Source organism: Carassius auratus, unplaced genomic scaffold (assembly GCF_003368295.1).
Source record: "Carassius auratus strain Wakin unplaced genomic scaffold, ASM336829v1 scaf_tig00216822, whole genome shotgun sequence".
Classification (NCBI taxonomy): domain Eukaryota; kingdom Metazoa; phylum Chordata; class Actinopteri; order Cypriniformes; family Cyprinidae; genus Carassius; species Carassius auratus.
The window spans coordinates 1-9502 of NW_020528751.1; the positions used below are offsets into that span (position 1 = coordinate 1).

At 40.2% G+C, this 9502-nt stretch overlaps 1 pseudogene; it reads left to right on the forward strand.

Moving 5' to 3' along the window:
- Nucleotides 1-4752: 4752 nt before the first annotated feature.
- LOC113099008 (PWWP domain-containing protein 2B pseudogene) lies at nucleotides 4753-8795 on the forward strand (annotated as a pseudogene).
- Nucleotides 8796-9502: the final 707 nt, after the last annotated feature.

Here is a 9502-nt window from a genome sequence, read left to right on the forward strand (position 1 = left end):
TTTAATGTAGCACCTGGAGCTCTGTCATGTAACAATGTATCTTCACTGTATCACTTCCAGCGGAGACTCTGATTGATGTTTGCACGCGCACGCATTGCATCACGCAGTCCGTTTAATCGAGTCAAATCAGCAGTATTCCTCATGAAGGCCCAGATGCCATTGTTTCGAGAGCATACCTGGACATTCATCCAGTTTAAAGGTCAAATACTGCTCAGGCACACGTGTTTATTCATTTTATCCTTATAAATGCGCTTTGAGACATTTAATCTCAATGGTTTTCTAATAAAATCACACGAGGCCTTTGCTTATTGACCTCTTTTCTCTTATTTATAGTGACCTCTCATTGTCTGGATTAGATCACTTCATTCCTTCCTTCATAATAATGACATTATTTTGAGGTTTTATGAGTTTTAATATAAATTGTGTCAGACAAAGACAGGTGAGATGTCACTCAAGCACTTCACAAGGTTATATTTCACTATAAACAGCATATGAAGGTGGATCTGTGTCTGAATATGAGCAGCTGTCAGGTATTTATAGACTCTGCATTATTCCACACACTTAAATGTTAAATATTTTAACAGTTTGTGATATGAACTATGTTTTATTTTCAGCTGTTATTATGGAAACCCTAAGTATTAATAGCGTTTTATGAAAGATTAAGCACAAATGTGTCATTTCCTCACCGTTTTATGCAACTTTTGTGAAATCACCGCATTGAAATGTGCTTGTTCCTGTATTATCTTCCTGTGTCACGTCCTGCTCGTGTTCTGGAGCCGCTCGCTGTGTTCAGAATATCATAACTGCACACTTTCTGTGTCAGTAGATGACCTAGAGATTACATGGCACAGAATACTGTGGCCCACAATGCAGTGCGCTCAACCTTACATTCCCCGAGTCGTGCTTTACACGATTGTGCACAAAACCTGAGTGTGTGCAGTATGAAACATAATTAAATAAAGATTATGAGGAATCTGAGAGTGCAAAAAATCCAAATATTGAGAAAATTGCAGTAAAAAAAACCATATCTTCATGAAACATAATCTTCAATATCCTAATTATTTTTGGCATTAAAGAAAAATCTATAATTTTGACACATACAATATATTTTAGGCTATTGCTACAATTATGCCCCAATACATGTATAAAGGTATTTGCAATTTTGACACACTTTTTCCTTGCAATTCTACGAAAAAAACTGTGAGATATAAATAATTTTGCTTATTTAATTTTTCTGAATTAACTTAAAAATGTAAAGTAAGCAGAATGCATTGAAGATCTATTTCAGTCTTTCTTCTCCAAAATGTCTCTCTCTCTTCCTTCACTTCCTGTCCACCTACTGTCCTATCAAAATAAAGGCATAAAACACCAAAAATAAATCTGAAAAGTTCACATTTAATGTGTTACTTGATGTTTCACAAACATTGTATTTAAAAAGTATTTGTGACATAATCTTACAATTTTGTCTTTTTTTTTGAATATTAATAATAAAAAAATGTAATAATTAAAAAATAATATAGAAATGAAAAACGTGCTGCATGCATTGAAAAAAAGTAATAAGTGTTTTGAAAATAGAAAATATTTACTTTTTGACTTTGAAAATTTAAATTTAATTTTTTAGTTGACGTTTCATTAATAATAATTTGTGAACCTTGCTGTGAAGTTTCTACACCAGTTGTTTTTCACTGCACTAAAATAAGCTGAAGAGAAGTATATTAAATGTTTATCGTAGAATATTTCTTAGTTTCTGAGCAAACCGTGATGAGTGTAGTGTCAGTAATCAGCAAGTGTTCCTCTCTTAGAGGCCTGGGAGTGTTTAAATAGCACCATCGTCTGTCGTGAACATCTCAGCTGTTATAAATATTCTGATTATGTAATGAAGGGTTTTCTTACACCTACAGCGGTCGTATGAAGGCCTCGAAGACCGACGCTTCAGGGCTGGGCGTTTTATTTTGCATCAAACATCAGACGATTGGTGTTTATGCCTCTCTCACTTCCTTCTGAGGTTAAATTAATAATCCCTGCACAATCAGATTTCAGAGCTGGGTGTGAAAACAAGCAGGTCTCCTGGGTCTCTCCGGTGTCCCGGTGGTTTATGGGATTGTTTTTGTTCAGTGAGGTGGAGGGGGCTCCGGATCTCGTCCCCGTTGGTCTCTTTGTCTGTCGCTTCTAACCGCGCACAGCTCAGACTCATGCTCACCTTCAGGCTCCAGGCAGAAAAAATAAATCTGAATTGAACTGAAAAATATAAAATCAGGAGTTTGGGACAAACTCGCAATTCTATGAAGGAAAGTCAGAATTAAGACAAAGTCGCAATTACCTTTTTTTATTCTGAGTTTGGGTTAAAGACACAAAAAGGGGTTTTCAAACATCAAAACAAAAGTTTAATGCAACTGTAAATCTTTTTTTATTATTATTATTTTTTATTCTGAGTAAAAACTAATGACTATCATACATTTCTACCATCATTTACAGAAAACGCCAACTAAAATGTCAGTGTAACTGTAGGTCATGTGACCCTGGAACACAAAACAAGTCTTAAATGTAAATTTTTACATTTACATGAAAATCTGGAATCTGAGGGAGAAAAAAAATCTAAATATTGAGAAAATCATCTTTAGAGTTGTTCAAATGAATTCTTAGCAATGCATATTACTAATCAAAAATGAAGTTTTGATGTATTTACAGTATGAAATTTACAAAACATCCTCATGAACATGATCTTTACTTAATATCCTAATGATTTTTGGCATAAAAGAAGAATTTATAATTTTGATCCACACAAAGTTTTTTCGGATATTGCTACAAATATGCCCCAGCAACTTAAGACTCCAGGGTCACATATACTAAAAATCATTTAATATGCTTTCTGTGTATAAAAAAAAAAAATAATTTGTTAATTGTTTTATGGAGACACCAAAATGGGAGCTTTTTGTTTTGTAGTTACAGTAGTGAGGTGTTGGGGAGATAATGTGCTTAAAGGGGGGGTGAAATGCTGGTTTTCACTCAATCTCCTGTTAATCTTGAGTACCTATGGAGTAGTACTGCATCCTTCATAACTCCAAAAAGTCTTTAGTTTTATTATATTCATAAGAGAAAGATAGTCTGTACCGATTTTTCCCGGAAAAACACGAGCGGCTGGAGGCGTGACGTGTGGGCGGAGCTAAAGAATCACGAGCACCAGTAGGCTTTTGAGTTGAGAGCGTTTGGAAGCTGTAACAGCTGTGAAGGCTGAAACTGAACGAGAACAGCAGCAGCAACGACTCGCTCCGAGCGGGGCTCGAACCCGGGTCTCCGATGGGAGGGGACGCACTAACAAGGAGGCAGAGATATTTAAAGCAGTTTTACTCACCGCCTGCGGTAACAACACAGGATCGTGACCCTTTTTCGTTGGGACTGCATCATCCTTAAGAAATAAACGATACGCAAATCCGTCGTCAAACTGGGCCTTGTTTGTAAAACAAGCATCTTCGAAATGCAGGGAACAAACACAAACACTTGCACAACTCCGTTGATGCTCTGTAAAAATAAACTCCATCCACTGGTCCCTTAATGCTGTTTCTCTTTTGGTAATCTGTGCAGGGTTGTCTTGCTCTGGCAACCAAAAACACACTTCTTTTGTGACATCTCTCGACGCTCTCGCTCTGATCAGTGAAGTCTGTTGTGCTCTCAGTGCTCTGCTATACGGGAGCGCGCTCTTCCGGCAGAAGTGCCTCAGGACACATATAAGGAAATTCTGCTCCATCTAACGTCACACAGAGCCATACTCGAAAAAAACTTTCAGAAACTTGTGACAAACCGGAAGAGGTTTTTTTGGAACAGAAATACTCCTTCAAACGTACAACTTAATTTTTGAAACTTTGTCCATGTTTAGCATGGGAATCCAACTCTTTAACAGTGTAAAAAACTCAGTGTGCATGAAATAGCATTTCACCCCCCCTCCCTCTAATGTGTCACAGTGCACATAATAATAATAATAATAATAATAATAACAATTATTCTTCATTCTGTTGTATTTTTCAAATGTGACCATGAAGTTCTTAGTTTCTGAGAATAAGAGTTTTGAGAGATGGAGGAATATCTGTGGTGTTTTTTAAAGGCTATAACACATGTAGGAGTGGCTCTGTGCATGATATGACTGGTTCACTAACTGGTTTTTCTGGTCAAGAGTCGGCTTGCCATTAGAAATGATTAATCGTGTATTTCCAATTCTTGAGCGTGGAAAGGTTTGCAAAAGTGTGATCATGTTAAAAATAAGGACATTTAAGGTGACGGTCCTTAGATGGCTTATTATTGTAACCTACATACAAAACCATACAAAATGCATAAACATTAACTTAAGTAATATAAAAAGGTAATGTTTTCTTTCAGATAGTTGCCAAGGCAAGGCTAAAATAACTATTATTGCCATAAAAATTAAAAAAAAAATGTGGCTCAGTATCTCGATGCTATCTCGACTCTGTTTGTCCAAACAATGTTAGACTGGGGAATGTCAGAAAACTAGGATTGTCCTTATTTTGTTTTGTCCAATTGTTGCTGCTAGTGGCTTTTAAAATGAAAAGTCTAAACAGAACACCAGGAAGCTTTTGTGTCAAAGAAGCACAGTATTATTGGTAATTAACCCTTACTCTCTCAATTACTGTCCTTATGTTCCCTCTCCACTCTTTTCTGTAGGACTGGGCTGTTTTGCCTTCCAGACGTTGTTGGAAAATCTGAATCCGAGAGCCTCGTATTGACGAGCGGACTGTGAAGTCTCGAGGGAAGAGGTTTCCTCTGAACCCGTCAGTCAGCCGATAGAGCGACCAAAAGATGAGAACACGGAGCCTGAGGTGGACATCCCGTCCGGTACCCATCCCGGTGCAGCCGGGTCAGCCCTCGTACCCGCCGTACTTCGAAGGCGCCCCGTTTCCTCAGCCCATGTGGGTCCGGCACACTTACAACCAATGGGTACCACAACCACCACTCGTCCAGTCAAGAGGAAGAAGAGACGAAGTCGAGAACCTGGACGGATGACCATGAGCACAATCCGACTGAGACCTCGGCAGGTGCTGTGCGAGAAATGCAAAACACACTCAACAGTGACGAGGAGAGCAAAGATGGACCAACGGAGGCCAAGACGTCCAGGAAGGAGAACGCTCCTCAATCTGAAGAGGACACTAAATCAACCCCAGCCAAGAGGAAGGAGGACGGAGACAACAAAGAGTCAAAGAGACGAGAGGAATCAGCGATCTATGACAGCAAACGCTCCCGGAAGGACAAGAAGGATGATGAGAAGTTTCCCGGAGGGAGCATCATTCCCCATAGCCCCGTGATTAAGATCTCTTATAGCACTCCACAAGGCAAAGGTGAGGTGATAAAGATCCCCTCGAGGGTTCACGGTTCTGTCAAACCCTTCTGTCCGAAGCAGCTTCTGCAGAACGGCCACAGAGAGCACAACGCTTCCGAGGAATCCCAAAAAGTCGTGCAACCTCCTGTAGACTCCATCCGAACGGGTCTTACCATTTCCATTCCCAAACTCAAGCTCCCAAGGTTGAGTAATCCTGACGCCCCTTCGCCCAAGATACGCTTGAGATCCCGGGCTGACGGAGCGGAGCAGGTGTCCGTGTACGAGGCAGAACTGGTGGATGGCGTTCGGAGGAAAAGTCCTAGAGTTCCCAACTCTCAGTCGGAAGATGGTGTGGAGAAGAGTTCGCTTGAGCTTTGGTCGGGAGAGGAAGTGGAACGACACGGAGACTTGACTTTACTCATCAACTTCCGGAAGAGGAAAGCGGACTCCTCGAGCCTCTCCGTGTGCAGCAGTGACAGTCTCGACGAGTCCAAGTCGTTCAGCTCCGACGGAACGTCGCCGGAAATCTGTGATCTCGCTCCAGGCGACGATATCGCAGTCTCGTCTTCCTCTCAAGGGGAAAGTAAGACTGTTCCGCCTCTAACTGTACGACTGCACACTCGCAGCATGACTAAATGGGTGACAGAGGAAGGTCATGCCGTGACAGTGGGTGATGTTGTTTGGGGAAAGATCCACGGATTTCCTTGGTGGCCTGCGCGGATACTCAGTATTAGCGGCGCTCGTAGAGAAGAAGGTGAGGTCGATGCTCCGTGGCCTGAAGCTAAAGTCTCCTGGTTCGGTTCTCCCACCACCTCCCAACTCTCAGTTGCCAAACTCTCACCGTTCCGCGAATTCTTCAGGTCACGCTTTAACCGGAAGAAGAAAGGGATGTACCGCCGTGCCATTATGGAGGCCGCCAAGGCGGTGGGACACATGGGTGCCGAAATCACATCTCTACTGGCTCACTGCGAGACTTAGGTGAGTCTCTTGTCTTTCCTTGCGTCTAATGACAAGCAAAGCATGCTTCAGTTTTGAGTGAACTCGACTCATGCGCTATAGAAAGTTTGATCTTTTCCCAGTTTCTCTCTTGAAGTGATGAGTGATAAAATATCTTTGCACTTTTTAAAAACAGAGTTGCATGAGTCTCTGAGAAGCTTCACCCAAGCGCTTGCATTGGGGAACTTTTGTTGTTGTGTTTCTGGTCGTTTGTTGTTGTTCCATTCTATTAATTTTTTGCCTGTAAAAAAAGGTCTGAGGCCAGTGTTGCCACCTTGTGGACAGAAAATTGCTTGCAATAAAAAAAAATGTTTTGCTTTATTTGTAGGGCTGCGCAATTTAGCCCAAAGTTTTGTGATTCTTTATAAATACTTTATAAATATTATTAGTACTACTAATGGCGCATTCCATGAACATGAATTTATTGAATTAAAAATATTAAACCAATAAACATTTATTTTGACTGAAACTCTAAACCGCTTATATACATTTATTTATTCAACCGAGCGAGGAGAGCATTTATTTTCCTACTTCTGTGAAACACAAAAGTAAATGTTCTGGTGTGTTGATGCTGCTCTTTTTGCTGTCTTAAGTACTTTTAGATAATTTCAATACTGATTTGATCAGGGCTTTCCCAATCTTCTATAGATGTGTGATAAAGAGCAGCACGAACATCCTTCTAAACATCTCCTTTTGTGTTCCACAGAGGAATGTGATTCAGGTTTGGAACGCATGGGTGCATCTCTTGTGTTTTTAGGTGTGCGTTTTCTTTACATTTCATTGTCTCCAAAGGTTATTGAGAAAAGTAGGCTTGATGTGTTTAGTTGAGAATAGAAACATCTTTAACTTCCCAGTTGGTTCCCATGGCCTCAGTCTCTTTGGAGATTGCTAGGTCACCTCATGTTTATTGAGGATCAGATGCTGTCTTGGTTCAATATTGGCTAAAGTGCACAAGCCGCTCCCACTGCCAGTGTTTGCACTCCTGAATTTCCATCCAGCCATATTTAGTCTCATCTAGACTGTGCTTTGCATGACAACATATCTGCAGATTCAAATTTCAGTACATTGTTATGCAGCATTTGTGCATTTTTATGCATGCATTAATATGAATCATTCATGGTTGTTTATACATGCATTTTGATGCATAATTTGTGCATTTTTATGCATGCATTTTTATATGCATTTTAATGCATGCATTTGTCATTTGTGCATTTTTAAATGCATGCATTATTATGAATTTGTATGCATTATTTATGCTTATGCATGCATTTTGATGCATGTATTTTTTTTGCACCACCATTTACAAAGAATACATTGCAAGCGGTTGCAAGCATATATGAACATAGTTCATGCAATTACTAGGTTAATGAATATTCAGATACTGAATACTGTACTTGCCATTCATGCATCTGCTTGTTTTCTCTCTGCAGATCACGAGGATGGTAGTGGACTGGCTGTCATTCAGGGTTTTGCAGGTGCTCCCAGGACGTGGTGATCTCCCCGGACGGAGAGCGCCTTCATCTGCCACGGATATCATGAGGGAAGGTGCTTTATTTCCCTCCACACGTGGCTGTTGGATGCGATGCGTGGACTGTGTTCGAGGGCCACGAGGAGAATGTGGGAACCTCCGAGCGAACAATTCCCATTTGTTTCTCCATCTTATGTTTGTTTTTTTAGGACGTACATGATATTAGAACAAGTAGCTTGACACTAAATCCGAATGTATTTATTCACAAAAAGAAAACACTCGACCGGTGACTGGCCTCCTGTAAGATCACACTGCTGCTGTTTCTCATAAATCTTACGTCTGTTTAGGATCTGACTGAACGGACTGACAAATATCCATATTATAAAACAAAACGATGAGTCTTAGTGTGTCCGTTTCTTCAGATGATGAAAATGTGAAATTCCTTTTAGCATCATGTAGGTCTTACATCATGCAGTATGTCAGTTTGTCTCTGTCCTCTCCAAGTAATATATCTCTCTCTCGTTTGTCTCTTTTTCACTCTGATTGTGATGTTTTGCTTTAATTATTTAATGTGTCATGATGAGAGAAGCACTTTATCCGTACCTTGGTGGCCTGCTGTGAACACGAACCCCAGTTTGCAGACTCTCGGAGGAGCCAACCCATCGCTTTTGAAGGGATTTATCATTTTTGTGATGGAGATTTCGATTAAAGCACGCTTTCAGGAAGTTGTGTACACTGTATTCTCACGTTACGCCCGGTTTACGTTGCTTTCCTCCTTCTGAAATGTTCCACTGGAGATCTGGAGAGACGTGTGTGTTATTAAAGCGTGCTGGTGATCGTGTGTTTGCTGAGACCTGCGGGACTCGAGCGTTTCTAGGTCGCAGGTTTGGTGTGTTTTTCCAGCTGGACTTTCTGCAAGCGTCGAGCACTTTATATCCGCCGCTGCTCGACATGCTGGAGTTTTTTTAATGTGCTGTAAATAGAATAAAATATAAAAGCAATGTCCTTTCTTGCAGTGTTTACTTTGCACGTGTGGTTTAGTTTCCAGACAGCGGGAGGTAAATGAGACGCATCCTACTCCACTTTAGAGTTTCATACGGCCCTTTAAACATTCGACTGACTGCATTCAAGCTTTCATTTCACTGTTAGACTGACCAGATGAAAAGCTGATTTGAAGATGAGTATGTTTCCGCTTATTAAGATGTTGCAATGATTGTGTTGTGAAAGACTGCTCTTCTGTGTGTAATCAAACCTGCTGGAAATAGTCTTGACCTGTGTTTACACTTATGCTCTACACACACACAGACACACACACACACACACAGACACACACAGACAGAGAGACACACACATACACACGACAACTAAACTGAAGGAATGCTTTTAGAGATTTTAAACTCAAATCTAATCTCAAATATTGTTATACATTATCATTCCAATGTTTGTGGTCAGTAAGATTTTTGAAAGCGTCTCTTCTGCTCACCAGGACTGCTTTTATTTGACCACACCAATAATAAAAATTATGAAAAATTATTACAATTTAAAGTGGATGTTTTCTGTGTGAATCTGTGTTAAAGTGTCATTTATTTCTGAGATGCTCCGCTGTATTTTCAGCATCATGCATTTTATTTTTCAGGATTCACAGATGAATAGAAAGTTTATTTGAAACAGAAATCTTTTGTCACGAATGTCTTTACAGTCACTTTTGATCA